General features: G+C 40.5%; 1 protein-coding gene across 3 annotated transcripts in view; it reads left to right on the plus strand.

Moving 5' to 3' along the window:
* Positions 1-18905, plus strand: part of RASGEF1B (RasGEF domain family member 1B) — a 698380-nt gene that overhangs the window by 271024 nt on the left and 408451 nt on the right. The gene's annotated exons all lie outside the window — the stretch shown is intronic.

Consider the following 18905-nt stretch of genomic DNA (forward strand, 5'->3'; position numbering starts at 1 on the left):
TGAAGTTTTATAACAGAGTAGGTAGCAGAGGAGGGTATATATTTCGGACCATCAGGAATTTTTTCTACTTTGGGGGTCTCTGAGCCCTTCTTCTGAAGTTTATGGGGACTACTCAGACTTAGGAAGGACACTCTTGTGAAGAACATGAGGTGGCTTTTACTAGATCCTTAAGAGTCTAGACTTCCTGTATATTTCTTTCTATTATCTTGGTAGTTGGGAGGGGGAAGCCAAAGCAGTGAGAGCATGGAAATGTTGATCATAGCATTTTATGTCATCTATCATTTAAGAAAATATAGGTTTTATTATTTGGTACTCATATTAAATTCTCCAACTAATTAAACAGGAAAATTAGAAGATCAATATCTACATTTCAAAGGATCCTGTGCTTTAAAGAAAAGATTCACTGTAGGATTGTTTTACACAGAGTTATTCCCTGGACATTAAAGTACACATTTATGTAGCATTAATTAATTCAAAGTGACTAGAGAGAAAAGAAACGTGAATGTGAAGAGTTAGGAGCCACTATCAATGAGAGATTAGTGAGAAACAAAGATAAACTTCTCTTAAGGCAAAATGTGAGTCAAAAGGAAAACCGGATTTGATTTACAAAAATTTTACTCACAGCCATAGCTTATCAAGCATGCTGTGCTGATTTTGTGTGATGCTGTTGCTGACCACCTCTCTTTGTTTTGATGTTTCTATGCAGTTGATTCCATAAACTTTTGTTGTCAGGAATGGAAAGTCAGCTTTCAGTGGCAGTACTGTAAGGATCCCCTCCTTGGGTAAGAAGGCTGCCCCTAATAGTCATAGATCTATCATATGTTTTTATAATTTTAATTCAGCATTCAGCATTGACAACCTATGGAGTAGAAAAATAATTGTGCCCTACCTACATGTAATCTATGTTTATGAAATTTCTATGTAAGATTATCTGTAGATGAGTTCAGTGTTGTGTTTGGAACTTTGTGCTTCTTCTGTTTTAGTCTTTTATAAATAATACAGAGGCTATCCATGACTTTATTTCTTTTAATTACAATGATCCCTATTTAGACCATTATAATATATGACTCTGAAATGAGAAACAGAATTAGTCCCCACATTTTTGAACCCTCCTTTTAAATTAAGTGTCACAAGGGAAGATATGAAAAGCAAAAGAAAGATAAAGGCAAAATATCCTTAACTGTTTAAAAAACAGTTGAAATAACTAAATATTAAAGCAGACAGCCATCGATTTGCCAAGCATTATGTTCAAAAGGTAGTCTACCTGTTGACTTCTCCCCTGAGACACCTCACAAATGTCTCAAAAGCATAGATCCCAAATGGAACTCTTTATTTTCTTCTCCAAACCCATCCCAACCCCCACCCCCAGTTTCCCTCAGTTCCACAAGTGGCGTCCCTGTCCCCGCAACTGTTCATGCCAGAACTCTATGAATTGTTCTTGGTCCACCTCGCATATACTCTACAAGCCAGTCCTGTTGATACATACATATAAGCAAGTCCTATTGATTCTGAAATATCTTCAATTCTCTACTTTATCCATGGACATTGCCATTTTCTTAGTCCAAGACATTCTTATTGTTCACCAGTTGCATTAGTATACTAACTGGCCTCCTGTCTTCCATTTGTGTCTCCTCCCATCCATTATACACCCAGAGATGAGAATATTCTAAAAAATATTTATCAGACCATTTTATTCCTCTGGTTATAATTCATCAGTAGCTTCCCATTGTACTTGGAGAAAAATCCAAAATCCTTATAATGGGTTACAAAATCTTGCATGATATGGCTTCTACCTCCCTCCTCAACTTTCTGTTCTTCAGCCAGCACTGATCAGTTTCTTGAACACGTTGTGCGCTCCCTGTGTTAGGGCTCTGCTGCCTCTCTGCATGCCCAGTGTTCACACGGCTCACTGCTTTCCATCCTGGAGGTCTCGGCTCAAATGGTACCTCTTGAGAGAGAACTTGCCTCCTAGGTTTCTCTTGTTATTCTCTTTCTCAGTTTCTTGCTTGTTTCCTTTATAACACATAACATTAATTTGTAATTATTTTATTTGTCTGTTTGCTTATGAATTTTTCTCTTCACGACCAATATGTAAACTCCATGAGAACAGAGACAGTTACTCTTGAAAAAGTTCCTTGCTCAGTATCTGTACACAGTGGGTAACCAGTAAATACTTGTTGAGTGGATCGTTTTGGAATTCACTGTCCCACGGAAATGTTAAAAATAATAATTGATTTCCCAGGCATAATAAAAGCCTATATATTTCAAGGATGTAATTTATCCATGGCTCTAAGATTAGCAGCTGGAGTTAATGGGTTCTGAGGGAAGGGCCTATGAAGTGGGGTTCAAGAAAAGGAGAAGCAATAATTGGCTCTCATTTTCTTACATTCAGATTTAGCTGTAGGCGAATTATAAAACTGATAAAATTTGTTTTTAGCATCTATACTTCGTTTCCTGCAGCCTTCTTTGTTTTATTTCGACTGGTTTAAGGAACAGAGGTTCACTCAGGAAAGGCTAAGAAAGAGGAGCTTATATAATGGGTAACCAAAGACAGGAACTAGATCTCACAGAAATGGGAACTGGGAAGCCATTGAGAATAAAGATAGGTTGGTTTCTCTTTCTCTCTCTCTCCTTCTCTCCTTCCCTCTCTCTTTCTCTCTGTCTTTCTCACTTATGGATCATATGATTTCTCTCCTGGAGCCCCTGCTGTTCTCTGTCATATGTTCTATTCTCTGCTGTCTGGTTACTCTGCTTACTTATACTTAGGTTTTCAAAAAGGCATCATGACAAACACTCTCTAGGACCTTTTTATAGTACAACCCTTAAGCTTTAGTTCCAATTACTAATTACTGCAGACTGCCTTCCACTTCTGAATTCTTGACAGAGAGATCTTATTGGCCCTCTTCATCTTTCTGAGCCAGGCTGTAAGCCACAGTCCACTTTTCAGCTTATTTGTTGGCTTCCTGTTGGATCACCTGTCCACTTTTAGATCAGTAATCTGTGCCTGAGGTGAGGAGTGAGGTCATGTGATGGGGATGTGGTCACGGAGGCAGCAGGTGTTGTGTGTGGGTCACATTCCCTTAGAAAGGAATATGTATAGGGAGGAAAGCTCTGCATCTCTAGCACCATGTCTTAGTTCATCATACCCTCTCCCCAGACTACCAGCTCCCTCACTCTGGCCCAAGCATCCATTCCAAGCCCCCATCTAAAGCCTACCCAACACGATCCACGAGTACTTATCTTTTTTGTCCACTTAAAGCCCTTTAGCTTGGTGGAGTGGATATAATCCCTACGTGTCAGGCACTGTGGTAGTCACTTGAGATACAAAATTGAATACACTGTGGTCCCCACTTTCAAGGAGTTTGCAGTCTGGTTAAGGAGATGGACCAGTATACCATCAACTATTTTTTAGTGTGCTCAATGCTATAAAAAATTGGTATAACTAAAGTGTATGTTTAGAGTTCATTGGTGAAGGTTAACAATTCTGCTTCGGTAGAAAGAGAGAGCTGGATAAGACTTAACAGAAGACCTGATGTTGCGAGTGGGTTTGGGAAGATGAATTGGAATTGAGAAGAGGATGAAGGCATTAGCAAAACCATAGTGCTCTAAGTCACAGCCTATCAGACAACTGCTCTATCTGATGCATGAAGTACATGGGAGCAAGACTTCTGATGAGATATGGGCTGGAAAGGTAGGGTGGAACCCAACTACTGCTCACAGAGGAGAATAGGTGCACAGGGATTCATGTAGTTATGGAGAAAAGGTCTGAGAGAGAGATCTGGAAGAGATGAACTAGGCAGTGACACATTCCATATACAATCTTACTTAAATTTCATATTAAACTTCATATTAGCAGCGCACAACCATTTTTTTGTTCAATTCTATTTCATAAGCATTTACTGAGCAGCTAATAAGTGTCAGAAAAGAGCTATATTTATGTGGTATCATAGTGAAACCCAAGAGTGTGGATGATATTTCCCAAGAAGACCATACAGAGAAAAAAATGAACTGGTGGTGGTTGGGAGAGATGACATAAAAGATATCCCCAAATAGCGTGATTGACAACGTAGGAGGCAAACCAAAGGAGAGTAGAGGTGGAGACCAAGAGAAGAGATTCGGGAAAATAGGAGTAGTTAACAGTGTCAGGAGGTACAGAGTGGTCAGATAAGACAAAGACTGCAATTCGGCATTTAGGAAGATTATTATGAGTGGGATATAGAGTGAAGAGGCAGTGGGGTTCTGGGGGTACAGGGTAGCAAGTAGTCACCTCTAGATTTCACCCAGAGCTGGCTGCACAATGAAGTCTCATTTAAGTCAGTTTGAATATTTGTTAGCAGCTCTTGGAAAAGGTTTGTTGAGGAAGGAGATTGAAGCTCTTGGCTTAAATGAAGGTTCTGGATTATTTATGGGTTTAATTTATTCCTGTGATCCATGTCCCCAGTTGACACAGGCTATCAAGAGTTAGCTGCATTCTTCTCTTCTTGGAAAAGTAGGAAGGATATTTAATCATAACTGAGTTGCGCTAATAGAGATTTTAATAAAACTGGGCTGAGCTAGGACTGGGAGGTTTCATAAGCAATCAGAGAGTGAACGTTCCTCTGGGGGCACTCTGCACTGGCATAATTCTTAGGAGTGAAATATAGTATTTAATCCAAAGAGCTCACAGCGTTTTCATAAATGCAGTTTAATTTAAAGTCCATGCAAACACACGTAGTACATGAACAGAATTTTCTGGGAATTATTAAGCCTCCCTATAATTTAGATAAAAGATGAAAAGAAAATCTTTGATACATTTGATAGCATGATCATTTAAATTAATTTGCCTTCCTCAGAAATCAAGGTAAAGACTTATTGACTGAAATCTCTCCCTCCCACTCTACGTACTCAGCCTTTCTTTGATGATGAGTGAGGGGGCCTGAAGAATTACCATCATATGGAGCTTAGGGATCATCTCATATAGCTTCTCCATTTTGCAGTGAGGAAACTGAGGACCACTCAGGGACAATGACTTGTCCAAAGTGCCTAACTGTTTTATGCCAGAGCTAGGAAAAGAACTGAGTTTAGGGTACTTGCTATAGGGCAAAACCCACATTACTAGTAAAGCTAGCAGTAAAAAAGCAACATGAGGAAAATCCCACCAACTCTCCTAACTCCACCCTAGAACTCTTTCTTACTACCAGAGTTTTCTTTCCAAAAATGAATCTGATTATGCCATTCCTTCTATGTAAAAGTCTTCAGCGGCTCCCCATTGCCTGTGGGGTAAAGTCCAGGCTCCTTTGCATAATAAACAACACTGCCTACTTCTCTGGTTCAGTGTATTCACCTCCTCCCCCTCCTGGTCCTTAGGCTCTACCTTTCAGACCTACTGACCCATGTGCAATCCCAGACTCAAGTTCTCACACTTTCTCATGTCTCTTCCTGGGGTCCCCATCGTCCTCCCGTCCTCCCCGTGCTTAGCAATTCCTGTTCATCCTCAAACTCAGCCTAAGCACCACCACCTCCCGTAGGCCTTCTGACACATTCTCCCTTTGTGCTCCCATTCTAAGAGGTTGTATTTCTCTCATGATACCTACCACACTGACTGGCAGTCATTTGGTTATATGTTTGACCCTTCGACTAGGAGACAGATCTTTGAGTTCAGAGAGAATGTCCTACTCATGTTTACACCCTGAGCGCACAATGCCTGGGATGTATAGGCGCTCAGTAAATGCTTATGGAATTCAAGTGAACAATAACAACAACAAATCCAGATAGTTGTGAGCCCCAAACAGAAAATTCAGGTGAGATTGTCTATGAGCCCTTCCTAGTTTGAAACTGCCTTACTTTGTCCACCTCTTCCATCTGTTCTCAATAACCTTAAGGAGAAATTGGTCAATTTGTTATTCCCCAGGGACATCATATGCATTTATTTGTCTCGCTGTGCCCTTGTCCATGGCATTGCCACTGCCTGGCAAACCCATCCTCATTGACTACTTCTATGCCTGACATTGTGCTGGGCTCCTATCTTTACCTGTCTAAACCGTTCCAGGACTCCTTAAGTCCTACTCACACTTGCTTCTTCTAACCAACGGTTTCCGTCCTCTTTATCACTTTAGCTCTTCCTATAGGTACTGCATATTTGATGTTTAATATATTCTATCTTTTATGGTTATTTTTCTTTCTGGGGATATTACACACCTGTCCAACTAAATTAGAAGACTCTCAAGGGCAGGAAGTGTATCTTCAGCTCCTAATTTTAGGAAGTGCCTTAATAATCTTGGCCAATGATTGAGAGGACTTGGGGAGCTATTTTCTGGTGATGCTGTATGATTTATTTATTTTTACTATGTAAATTTTATTTTATATTTTAAGTATTTTGCTTAAAGATTTCTTTTACTACATGGATTCTAACAAAGGATGGTCTACAATCAATCAATGTTGAGTTTCCCACTGAGTACCCAGAACTGTCTAGGAGCTATTTTTACTTTATTTTATTTTTTATTAGATATAATTGACATATAGCACTATATTAGTTTTAGGTGTACAACATAATGATTTGACACTTGTATATATTATGAAATGATCACAGCAATAAATTAGCATCCATCACCACACATAGTTACAAATTTTTTTTTTCTTGTGATGAGAACTTTTAAGATCTACTCTCTTAGCAACTTTCAAATATGCAACATAGTACTATTAACTATGGTCACCGTGCTGTACATTACATCCCCAGGACTTTATTTATTTTATAGCTGGAAGTTTGTACCTTTTAACTCCCTTCACCCATTTTACCTACTTTCCCACCTCCACCTTTGGCAATCACTAAAGTATAATTGTGAGCTCATGGATTTGTTTTAGATTTCACATATAATTGACATCATACAGTATTTAAATGTCTTTCTCTGTTTGACTTATTTCACTTAGCATAATGCTCTCAAAGTCCATCCATGTTGTCGCAAATGGCAAGATTTCCTTCCTTTTTATGGCTGAATAATATTCCTGTGTGTGTGTGTTCATCCTACAGTTTCTTTCTCCATTTAGGCTCTGTGATTTTGCTACTTGGAAGCAGCCAAGTGTGTTTGTGATGATGCTATTCTTGGAGGCAAGTCAGGCTGGCTGGGGTCAGGTATTCTGGAATTGTAAGCGGACTTTTGGAAGCATAATTGTCCAAGTTTATTAAAAGTAAATATCTCACAGACAAGAACACTAGATTGTGCAAAGATTTCCCCAACTGCAGTGATTTATAGACTTAATACAATTGCAATTAAAATTTGATTGTGATGGGGAGAGGAGTTTATCTGAAAGAATAAATAGAATTTACAAAGGAAATTCTCAAAAAGTATATTTTGAGAGGCTATCCTTATCAGATCTTAAATACAAAAAGCTATAGTAGTTAAAATATTTTAATACTCATCCACAAATTGAAAAAATATATCATTCTTTTGTAATTTTCTGTATGTTTATATCTCATATTAGACTATAGTGCATATCTAAAAAATGCCCATAACCAGCCTTATCTTGCTCTCAGTCTTCACTGGAACTAGTGGTGGAAAAAGCCTTAATATGCCTTTCTCCTTCCCCTTCCCGGGGATAGCAGAAAAAGAAACTGGATTATCCTGAAAGAAAAGGCATTGGGAAGTATTTCAAAAACCATGGCCCTTTCACATAAAAAATTAGTTGTATAATTCCAGAGATATCATAAAACAGTGGCAAAGGGCAGATTTTTTTCCTATAAATATTGTTGAGATGTCTAGTTAGCAATTTTGAGGCAAAGTTAATCTAACCATCTAGTAAATAGATAACAAATAGAAAGTATAAAAATCAACCACAGTCCAGCATGAAGAAAATAACCTGAAGATTTATCAGACTTTGAAAGGGGGTTATACTTTGCATCCTTGGGGTTAGACCAGGCTGAATGTTGACTTCAGAGGGCATAGAGATCTATTGTGATTGAACTGACTGCCCAGCACTGTGTCCCTAACAGTGTCCGACACAAGTAGATTCAGTAACTACTTGTAGCATGTGGGGGTGCATGGATGTTTGAGTGAATGTGGAGACCTTTCAATCTGATAAGCTGTGGGAGTTCTCTGTGCGCATGTATATGTTTTGGCTCTCTTTGAGCCCTGCAGAGAGGACACGAAGACCTCACAAGGCCATCTGGCACCACCTTTGACGCTTCAGGGTTGTGCTAGTCTTCGTGGTCTATGGGAAGAGGGTGCAGAAGAGGATGAGATCTTGGAACCAAAGAAAAAAAAGATAAAGTTCTTTCAAGGATGTAGGATGGGAAGTTGGTGGGGTCGGGGAGGTGAATTTCTAACTGCTCTTTAGTAATCCTAATCCTCTTCCTGCTTTGTGGTGGCAAATAAAATGGTTGTCTCTCCTGCATCATGCCCCTTGCTCCAGCTAAAAAGTAGCTAACAGAGAGTTGCAAACTGGGAAAGGAGTTCCTGCTTCTGGATTTTTGTTAGTTTCATAACTGCTCAATGACAGGGATCGAGAGACTCATTGCACTATAATAATAGATTGTTTATTTGTCTGAATTCCTTCTGGAAGGCAGGCCTGTGTCTGTCTGCTCCACTACTGTATCCCCTGCACTAGGTCTGTGCCTGTTTTAGAGTAGAAACTTGAAAACATTTGTCAAATGAATGAGTAAGTGCCTACTATGTGCCTTCAGAGAGGTATAGAGAAGAACTCTAAGATATAACTCTTGCCTTGGAGATTAACATGTGGAAATATCTGGTCTTTATTAGTGTTTTCTTTGTGGTATTGTGTTTTAGAGAATGCTTAATATTAGACTTCTGCACATTAATTAGCTTTGGAGACATAATGGATTCAGAATACATTATAGTCATTTGTCTTGGCCTTGTTTGTGCACTGAGTTCATCGTTGTTTTATTTTGAGCCCAACTCCTTCGTCCCCCTTCTACTGTAGAGTTATTAATAGTAATAGGAGCTTCCCGGCTTCAGTCAGCGGCATGCCTGAGAGGGACGTTCAAAAGAGATGGGAAGGATTCATCTCCCAAGTAATTTGTATGCCAGGGAGTACCACTCCTTAGAAAGCCTGTTCTTTGTAGCTGACATGGTTCACGATAGGGCCAACGTAGAGGGGTGAAGCACAGCAACTGGGTTAGACAGCGAGAAACTGGAGCCTGGAACTAAAGCCCTCCTCCCCCCGCCCCAGGGCTAAGTGGGCGCTAAGGGTGCGCCAGGCGGAGGCACCAGCTGGCCATGGGAAGAAAGAACATGTCAGGTAGGCTGACCACAGCACCTAAGCGGTCACAAGGCAGTCCTGGTAGAGGGCCTGGACAGAGAAGCAGCAAGCGTATGAGAGACGATTCAGTGCAGTGATTGAGAAGGGCAGCTTTTGGACACAACCCAAGTGTCCATCAATAGATGAATGAATAAGCAAAATGTGGCATATACATACAGTAAAATACTATTCAGTCTTAAAAAGGAAGGAAATCCTAACATATGCTACATTATGGATGAGCTTGAAGACATTATGCTAAGTGAAATGAGCCAGTCACACAAAACCCAAATACTGTACAATCCCACTTATATGAGTTTCCTACTTAAGTCAAATTCAGACGCAGAAAGTAGAATGGTGGTTGCCAGGGGCTGCAGGAAGTGGAGAAGGGAGTTTAACCCACCGTTAATTAACCCGTTTTTTAATGGGTATAGAGTTTAAGTTTTTCAAGATGAAAAAGTTCTGGAGACTGGTTGCACAACAATGTGAATGCACTTAACATGACTGAACTGTGTAGTTAAAAATGGGTAATATGGTAAATTGTATGTTATGTGTATTTTACCACAACTAAAAATTTTCAAAAAATCAGAGATGACCTAGAAGAAGAAAATAAAAGGGGCTTTGAAGACAGGCTGTCGGAGTTTAAATCCTGGCACGGACACTGACTAGATGGGTGCCTTTGGGCAATTTAAGTAACCCCTCTGAGCTCTGGTTTTCTTTCTAATATGGGAGTGACAATAATGGTATCTGTACTATAGGATTGTTGTGAGGATTAAATGAAATATTATATGTAAAGCCCTAAAGCCCACGGCACTTAGGAGAGCACAATGTGTTAATTTTCAACATGATTATTGGGAGAATTTGTAACATTTCAAGTATATAAGCAGGCGGTTTGCGTTAAGGGGTCTGTGAGCATTCTAAGGGCAGAGAGTTCCAGATACCAGGCTCGGACTGAGGGACATGGCTTCAGTTCTTAGTGGGGCCTGTAAACAGCAAGGTGTGGCCTCATGCCAGGTCAACAAACGTTTTCGGAGTACATACTAGTAGCCAGGGGCTGTCTGAAGGGTAGGAAGACAATGACCCTGCTCATAGTATGGTAGATGTATTCTCAAGCTATTAAGGTGAAAATCTAGGTATTTGAATTGGGATACATGACAGGTACTTATTACTAGGTATATTGCAGAAGCCCAGTGAGTTATTAGAATTATGGTACAAGATAGGAATTAGATTCACAATTAAAGTAACTCTATTTATTAACTTTTCCAATTGCCAGTGACAGAAATCCCAACTCAATCTAGCTTGAGCACAAAATTTAATTTCTTGCTTTACATAGTGAAAATATGGAAGTATACTTGGCTTCAGGCATGGCTGGACCCAGGTGTTCTAATGGTATTGGAAATCTGTCTCTTGGCATCTCTTGGCTCTGCTTTCTGCTGTATTGGCATCATTCTTAGGCAGCTCTTCATGATGGGGGTAACATGGCCACTAATGCCTCTTGGTTTATATTCTCGCAAATTAACACTTTATTCCTTCTCTTTCTATTCCTTTTCTTTTTCCCTTCTTTTCCTTTCCCTTCCTGAACTATTCCATCCAAAAGCCCTTAAGTGGGGCCCAGCAAGCTAGGAGTTTTTGTTGGGGGCAGGAGTGGGATGTTGTAGTGGCACAGAGCAGGGTGTTGGAGCCCGATGGGGGTGAGGAGGGCATCCCAGCGGGTCTGTGCAGGGTATCAGAGGCCAAGTGCCCTAACCAGAGCATCCAGGTGGAAAGGCTGCAGGTGGAAAGGCTGCTCAGTATATTGTGTGAAAGGCTGAGTGAGGTGAGGAGGGTATGCATCCACTGGGGGTTGTTGGTGACCATGCAGGATGAGGAGAATGCCACAGTGGAGGTTGTCCTGGCATGGAGTATTGGAGGCGAAGTGGAGTGAGGAGGGTGTCCATGAAAGAATGTGGCCCAGAGCGAGATTTCAGAGCCTGAGAAGGGTGAGGAGGCTCTGTGTGGGGGTGGAGTGGTTCGGGGAGAGGCGTCCCAGCCCAGGCAGGTGTGGATGTTTTCACAGGGGAGCCAGGTTCTTTTTTTTTTTTCTGCTCTGTCTCCCCCAACCTCCCCTGTACACAGTTGTATATCTGAGTTGCATGTCCTTCTAGTTGTGGGATGTGGGACGCTGCCTCAACGTGGCCTGACAAGCGGTGCCATGTCCGTGCCCAGGATCCGAACCCTGGGCCGCCGCAGCGGAGCACGCGAACTTAACCACTTGGCTACGGAGCCGGCCCCAGGAGCCAGGTTCTTGCTGTGAGAGAAACATGCTACAAATATGGAAAGGGAGAAAAAGAAAATCAACCCTGTGGTATTGGATTGGAATTGGAAGTATTGGTGTGAATTCATAATTTTTTTTCTCTTTCTCTCTCTATCAGTGATAGAGTACAGATAGATAGATGTAGAAATGAATATAAATGTAAATGTGTATATACAGTAGATACTGGTTTCTAAACATGTATATATGTTTCTAAATATCATTCTCCACTAAAAGGAGCCAGGGATCCTTGGACAAATGATTGATTGAAGGATTGGGGTAGGGAAGGCACCAGATGAACCTGGAACATTTTGTGCATGAAGCAAGGAAGGGCTTAAAGACTGAGAATAACACAGCAGAAGGACTCAGGAGCAGTTTGAAGGGCTGCCACTGGCCACATCTGGGACAATTTGAGCTTTAAAATAAATAATTATAGTAACAGGTTATAACCCACTGAATAAAACAGGGAACCATGAGCTCAAACTGACACAAATGGAATGTTGATGAAGAACTATGAAGAATGGATATCTGACATTTCCTAAAGAAAGACTGAAGTGCTTGTGCTGGAGATGTCCCATAGTCCCTCCAGATCCATTCTCTACCTGTCTTCTCCCTGCTCCTCACCGAGAGGCTGGCCTCCACAGACCCTCACTCCCTTGTCCTCTGGCTTCCACTTGGGTTTGGCCAATGGGCAGTGGCAGGGGGTGATGGGAGGATGAGGGGAGAGAGTTGTCTGACTCTTTGCCAGCTGGGCTGCAGACTGACAGCTGCTGTGCTTCTGGCAGAGCCCTCTCCCATGTCTACATTCTTAGTGGCCGTGCAGAGCCCTTCCCCTTGGCCCTGTGGGGCCAGCAGTGATAGTCTCTTGCCACTGTTGTTCGCTTGGAGTGCGTCCCCATCCTTTACTGGTTTCCCTTAATCCTGTGTACAGCTCTGCACAACGTCCCTTCATTAAACTCTCTTCAGAGTGCCCCCTGTTTCCTGCTGGGAGCTTGACTGATACAGAGATATAGGACACTTCCCAGAAAGAAGGGCATACAATAGCAACAGATGTCCGGCAGCAACTGATGCTGACCCACCACTGTTCCTGGATTAGAACATCCAGTCATCTTCCTTACAGACAGGATTGGGTCCACAGTTGTCAAGTGACCCAAGGTGTGAGAAGAGAATACAACTGGAGAAAGGGAATCTGGAAAGGCCTGACAGCAGCTCAGTGAACAGAGAGGAATTTGGTCCTAGTCATTTATAGATACGCCTCTAACAGGAAGGACTCCTTACATTTCTGTTGGAGAGTCAGCTACTTTCCTTCTCCTTCAGTCTAGGAGGTGGCAGTCCTACATTATGAAAGGATTGCAGTTCAGCAGGTCATAGGCCTTTTGAATTAAACTGTCTTTGTGATTTCTTCCCAAGGCGATCAGATTAAAAAAACAACCCACAGGTCAGGGGAGTATCTTCTTTCAATATTGTGCAGTCTTGACTGCACTGTTATCATCCGACAAATCACTAAGTGGCAGACACTCTTGTTTCTGGAACCTTTCCATTTCAGCCATTTCTTCTTGTGTTCTGGGAAGCAAGCAGACAAGGACATGAAGTGGGAGGCTTTCTTGATGTCACGTCAGCTCAGAGGTGTCCCTTGTTCCAGCCTCTGAACATGGGGTGACACTTCTGAGTTCAGCCTGCAAAGACAGCGGGCAAGAACGCCCATGAATTACTGGGTTGCTAATCACCCCATTTGCAGAGTGATTCCATTAAATTACCCTGCAGCTCCAATTAAGGGAGCTCAGACCAGAGCCCATATTCAAGAGCATTCCCTTGTCAGTTTCATCCTAGGGTTTAAATTGAATTCTTAATGTTGGTACAGCAAACCGAAACATTTTCTAGTTCTGCTAGAGTAGCAGAGGAATCATATACTGGGACCCCCTCTCCAATGTGGGCAGGATCACTGGTGGGGAAAATGGGTAGTATTTGCTGGGAGAGGTCACTTAAATTCCCTTTTGGCTTCCATTAAAGTCCTGTGTGAAATGTGCTCCATCACGACTGTCGACTTGGATGTCAGAACACTCATTTTCATAAATAGGTCTGGAAAACATAATCACATTCACCCCCTTGCTGTTTTCAACTTTGGAGTAACTTTACAGAATGCACAGTTTTAATTAACACTGACTTGTAAGAGTTAAGGTCAGAATTCCAGGACAGCTTGATATAATTTGATTATAGAAGAAATTCTGTATTTCTTTTGTAACGTTTTCTTCTGCTGCTGCCTCCTTTTGTGTAATTATGTGTATGTAGGGATGGAGGATTAACCTTATTAGGTAGCTTATTTTTATTTAAATGTCTTGAAATTTACAATAAAATACCATGCCAGTTCCCCAAGTTAGGCACACCTAATATGTGCATGTTTCTTGCATATGTTGTGCCAGTTACTTATATCTCTTCCACTACTTGCCTCACCACAACCTCCTCTCCTCTCCTTCCCTTCTTGCCGTTCACTGGCTCCAGAGAACAATCTTGGGGTCCTTGGCCAGATGCCAGCTCAAGTCTGACTTGGATAAATTTCTAATCTACTATCTTGTTTCCATGACATCCTTTTTTTGTCTTGAAGCAATACTCACGCCACACAGTTTCCATGTAGTCTCTGATTTTCGTTACTCAGCACTCTGCTAATTCTTCCTTGGGCAATTTTTCTCATAGAAATAGTATAGCGTTTAAGACCGTGGGCTTTGAAACTCAGACAGACTGATATAAGTCTTGGTTCTACCACTTACCAGCAGCATGACTTTGGGCGAATTATTTTGCTTCTTCTTCCTCAGTCTTCTCATCTGTAAAATTGAGATAATAATACAAGTCTGCTTATTTCTTACCATGTTCTGAGGATCATGTAAAACAATGTAAGTTGGATGGTGTGGTGGGAACACGTTGTAAGTGCTAAAAAAAAATGTGAGTTGATATTGTTTGTTATTATTTCTATTTTAGTTTCTTCTCATTTTTCTTGCTTGTCCTTTCTTCTCTTTTCTAAGTTTTACTCAACTGTTTGAGAAAAACAAGTTTTTCTTTTTCCTTTTGATGGTCTCTCCCCATTTCTGTGTTTTTCAAGCTAGGGCACAGGTGACAGTAGGCACTAGTCAATCCCGAGTGAGGGCTGGCCTGGGCGTAGTGCGCCCTGCCCGGGGGGCTGCTTAACCTCCTTCTTTGTTCTGCTGCCACTCTTCACCACTTAGGACTGACCCTAAGTGACCCTATTCATAGCTGCGAAAGATCAGAGTACTGCCAGGGATGCACCTGAATCAAGAAAAGTGAAACCATCTGCTTGGGAGGGAGAGGGAGGGGCACCAGACATATTAGCAGTGAGTACCATATCTTGAAATTTCTAACAAGGTCTCTTCAGAATTCCAGAATTTCTACCTTAGTCTCCATCCTCTTCAATTTCAATATGCTTTTTGATTCACACAATTTTTCAAGATTTATGGAAAAAGGAAAATCGTTTCTTAATTGATTTCATTATTTTTCGGCTCTGTATAATTGTTGGTATTGTGATCGTATACTATTTTTTATTGAAATTGCATAGCATTTCAGTTATATCAGAGGTTAAATAGGCTTTTGTGTTAGAGCCTATAAAGTTATTTCTATGGGGAAAATAAGCTCTAAGTCCTTAACACCTAACTAATGAAAGAAATTTTTAGAAGGCCACAAGTTTATAAATGGGGGACTGAATGTATAGTATGATATATAAAATGCAGGTGATCTTTTACTAGGCCCAATGTCTATGACATTTACCAGGAAAGATCCAAGAACTCATTTAATGTCAAATGAAAATGTTGTTTCTCTGGAATTGGATTGGCGTGTGTATTAGTCAGGGCTCTCCAGAGGATATATATTTGAGGAAATTTATTAAAGGAACTGACTCATGCTGTTATGGAGGCTGTGAAGTCCCACAGTCTGCTACCTGCAAGCTGGAGACCCAGGAAAGCCAGGGATATAATTCAGCCCTAGTCTAAAGGCCTGAGAATCAGGGGACCACGGGTATAAATCCTGGGATCCAAAGGTCTAAGAACCAGGAGCTCCGATGTCTGAGGACAGGAAAATATGAACGTCCCAAGTCAAGAAGAGAGAGAGAGATAATTTATCCTTCCTTCCTTTTGTTCCATTCAGGCCCCCAACAGATTGGATGATGCCCACCCACATTGGTGAGGGTGGATCTCTTTACTCAGTCTACTGGATCAATGCTAATCTCTTCCAGAAACGCCCACACAGATATACCCAGAAATAGTGTTTTACCAGCTATCTGGGCATCCTTTAGCCCAGTCAAATTGACACATAAAATTAGCCATCACAGCTTTTAATCCCCTTTATAAATGGAAGTCTTGTCCTTTAGATCGTATTTGCTATCGTGACTGAGTTAAGTACTAAGGCTATATCCTTGGATGTTTATGGCATCTGATATGGTATAGAAACCCAACTAAATTTCTAAAAATATATATAAACACAGAATTCATTTGCTTATGTTTTTAAATTGAAGAGATTAAAGAACTGTTGCAGATCTGCTTTTGGACTAGTTTGAGTAATTTACCAACATTCAGACTGTTTCACTTATCCTGGCCGATCCACTGGCTCAATCAAATTAAGAATTTTAACACCAAGCATTTAAAAGGGAAAGGGAAAAGAGGTTCATTTATTTGGATTCTTCAAGGAGACAGAGAGAGAGAATTAGCACCAGTTTCCATATTTTCCTACTTCTCATCTCAAGTGACTGCTGTCCTTGGCAGGCATATGGTCCTCAAATTGTAGTTTGTGTATCATGTATCTATTTGAATTTCCTAGCGTGCTCGTTAACATGTACATTTCTGGGAGCCACCCCAGCCCTCCTGACTTGGAAATTCTGGAGTTGGGGTTTGGGAAGTTACATGGTCGACAGTGCCCTAAATGATCTTTATGAACTCTAAAGTCTGACACTGATCAGACAGTCTTCTTAGGATGTATGTGGTTGGCAAGGAATGTGATGACGATGGCCCCTTTGGACTCAGGACTTGGTTTTGCTGGATCTCCATTTTTTTAGTTTCTTGACTTCCTTGGGGTAGATTGGTCAGGTTCTATGTAATATTAGTTTGTTAGGGCTGCTATAATGAAATACCACAGACTGGGTGGCTTAAACAACAGAAATTAATTTTCTTACCATTCTGGAGGCCAGACGTCCAACATCAAGGGGCCAGCAGGGTTGGTTTCTGGTGAGATCTCTCCCTTTGGTTTGCAGATGGCTGTCTTCTGTGTCTTTACATGGCTTTCCCTTTGTTTATGTATGTTGTCTGTATCTTATCTCCTCTTCTTATAAGAACACCAATCATATTGGATTAAGGCCCACCCAGAGAGCCTCGTTTTACCTTATTTACCTCTTTAAAGGGCCTATCTCCAAATACAGTTACATTCTAAGGAATTGGGAGTTAGCACTTCAACATATGAATTTTGGGGGGAAGCAATTCAGCCCATAATAGTCTAGATGGACCTCAAAGCTCTGTGTGAGTAAGTGGAAGATGAGCACTGCAGATTTATTATAAAGTTCCTTTCCCCATCCCGGCTTCTGTCCGTCAGAAGGAAGCCTACTCCTGACTGGTCTCTGGGTCTCTCTCTAATGCAGCAGCAAGGACATACAGACAATGGCAACTTGCTTTTCATTGGCTTGATTCCTTTTAAGCTCCATTTCTTTGACTGTAGAAGAGTCTAATTACTAATTTCTCAACTGCTTTAAATGATTAAGAGCGGTGGTTCTCGAAGGGAATTTGAGAAGCCAAAACTCTCTTCCTAATTAATATTAAGAGTTTCTTTCTTTCTTTTTTTTTTTTTTCTGGATTTCATCTGTACTGATTGTGTAAGAGCAATGGTGGCTAAAACTGTTGGTGCAGAATTAAGGCAGTAGCACCAAGCTGTACCACCAGTCACTATATACTTTCACAACTATGCATTTGCATTGCAGGAAATAAAATGCCAGTTTTCACCTAAAAATGCCCTTGATGAAGTAGTAAAAATTATTGTCTACTAAATCTCAACCCTTGAGCACACATCGTTTTAGTAGTCTGTGTGACAAATGGAAAGTATGCGTAAAACACTTCTGATGCATATGAACGTGCGGTGGCTGTTTTGGAGAAAAGCATTTATGTGATTGAATTGTGAGCCAAATTAGCCTCTTTTTTTCATAAAATACCATTTTAACTTCAAAGAACAAGCGATAGACGAACTGAGGTTATTCCGACTCATGTAGCTGGCAGACATGTTCATGAAAATGAACAAAGTGAGCCTGTCTCTTCAAGAAGAGCAATTGACAGTGTTTCTTGCTCATGATAAAATTCAAGCTTTCAAGTGAATATTAGAATTTTTGAAAACTTGTATCTGTTACTGTGAGCTTGATAGCTTATCAACAGTTGAAAATTATTCTGGTGAGACTGGTGATTTCAAATGTGATTTTCTTCATATTATATAATGAAATGTGTCAATATTTGGGAAACCTGCATAATTCACTGAACCACTATTTTCTAAATGACCAATGCATGTTACAAAACCATATGTGGGTAAAGATCTATTCTGAGTGCAAGATAGACCAACAAATTTTTACATAGAGTATAAAAAGTTCATTGATATGAGTTCAGATTCTACATTGCAACTAACCTTTAAGAAACTACCAATTGTCAAGTTTTGGTATATTATCAGAGAAGAATATTTGCAATTATCTGAAAGGATTATTATGAAAACTTTCCTTTTCCAATCACATATCTGAGTGAGGCTGAATTTTCTTCATTAGTTCAACAAAAAATGTATCATATCAAAACAGATTAAATGCAGATGCTGATATGAAGATCTAGCTGTCATCTATTTAAAGTAAACATTAGAGATTTGCAAAAATATTAAAAAATTCCATCTTATAACTATTTTTTTCTGTTTAGGAATATATATAAAAAACAAAAAATGTTATTTGATGGGTTTATTATTGCTATATTAAAATGAATTGATAAATACGTATTTAAAAAATTTCTCAGGGCCTGCCCAATAACATAGTGGTTAGGTTTGTGTATTCTGCTTTGGTGGCTCGGGGTTTGCAGGTTTGGATCCTGGGCACAGACCTACACACTGATCATCAAGCCATGTTGTGGCTGTGTCCCACATACAAAATAGAGGAAGATTGGCAGAGATGTTAGCTCAGTGACTAGACAATCTTCCTCAAGCAAAAAGAAGAAGATTGGCAACAGATGTTAGCTCAGGACCAATCTTCCTCACCCCAAAAAATAAATAAAATTTAAAAAATAAAAAAATTTAAAAAAAATTTCTCAGTTCCAATTTCTAATACAGTGAATATCTGTGGATACAATCCATATAAACAAAAGCTCTTTGGGGAGGTCCCAAT

Source organism: Equus asinus, chromosome 3, assembly GCF_041296235.1.
Source record: "Equus asinus isolate D_3611 breed Donkey chromosome 3, EquAss-T2T_v2, whole genome shotgun sequence".
Lineage (NCBI taxonomy): Eukaryota > Metazoa > Chordata > Mammalia > Perissodactyla > Equidae > Equus > Equus asinus.